Genomic DNA, 1,415 nt, shown 5'->3' with positions numbered 1-1,415 from the left:
CAGAAGAATGAACTAATACAAAAAATATTTTAACTTCCGTAAATGAAAAAGATCACACCAGCTACATAAACTGAACTGAGACTTTACTTACGCTCTCATCGAAACCTCCAGAAGGGGTGTTTCAATTTACTCAAATGGAGTAAAAATTAATAAATACAAACATAAAGGAACACTTAGCTGTGTACTTATTGTCAAATTGGCCCAACGAATTATTTTTTTTAAAATTAAAGCACTAGTTTTATAATAATTTGTAATATATTGTAAGTTCTGAAATTCTTAAAGGGGGTCTAAAAAAGTAGTTTTCCAAAATTGGTAACGCTTCGGTTTAAAAGTTCTCCCTCCAATTTAGGCTAAGTAGTCGGAATTGCGATTATGTTTAAGAGGCCTAGTCGAAGCATACAAATGAGAGACTAGTGACTCGCTATAATTATGGTAATAAGGTGGAGATGCCTTGGGGCACGGGGGCCAGAATCAATAGAGGGCTCTGCCCCAGTTGTGAAGTTTACATGTTGTCATCCGGGGCTGAGTTGGACCGCGACGGTTCGGATCGCCCCGGGCCAGTCCCTCTGTAAATGGACCCGCCCTTTAAAACTTGTCTCTTTGGGCTTTGTCCCGTTTCAATAGTACACCAACTTGACAGTTCGCTATTCCCAATCATCTCTGGGGTTGAGGTGGGTAGATAAAAATTTACTCCTCCCTTTAAAACTTAGTGGTAGTTCAGAAAGGTAGCAGTTTGCTAGGTATCCATCGAAGTCGGCGTCCTCTTGTTTGCAGTTGTGAATTTTAATTTTAATAATGGACGATTTATTTTAGTTCAATGCTCGATGGATATAGTGCATGTAATAGCATAACGAACGTATGAATAGATGTATGGATAACAAAAGGATCTCAAGAAAGTAATCAGCGCTGAACCGACAAGTAAGTAGCCGAGAGATAGAGCTTTTAGTTTAAGTCCATTTCGCACTTTCCCTAGTGGATAAAATAAGCGTGTAAAGTTTTGAAATGGATAACGGAGGGGTCACAAGAAAGTAATAAGCGTTGGTATAGATCACGGCATAGATGGTTTTTTACACTGAGTTCTTAGCAATATGATGTAAGCTTGTAAATCCTCTCAAAGTCATATTTCATTTGGTAGTTTTTGACAATAAACGACTCAATATTATTTATTTATTGATGCAATCACTCTTCTTCCTTTGCAAAGCTTTGGTTTCCGAAATTACCTTCGATTACTCTTTTCTGTTAGCGCTGTGTCTCCTTCATTTTATCACTCCTCCGCAGTTCTGCTTCCTCATCATCTTGTTTGCTTATAACAACATTTCTCGAAGAATAACATTCTATATGATATCATGCAATTATCTTTTGTTTGCTCTTATGTGCGGCAGCCTGTAACAACTAGTAATTAAATAAACAAATTG

Source organism: Halyomorpha halys, unplaced genomic scaffold, assembly GCF_000696795.3.
Source record: "Halyomorpha halys isolate HHAL.00 unplaced genomic scaffold, Hhal_1.1 Scaffold2460.1, whole genome shotgun sequence".
Taxonomy (NCBI): Eukaryota; Metazoa; Arthropoda; class Insecta; order Hemiptera; family Pentatomidae; genus Halyomorpha; species Halyomorpha halys.
This window is presented reverse-complemented; position numbering follows the sequence as displayed.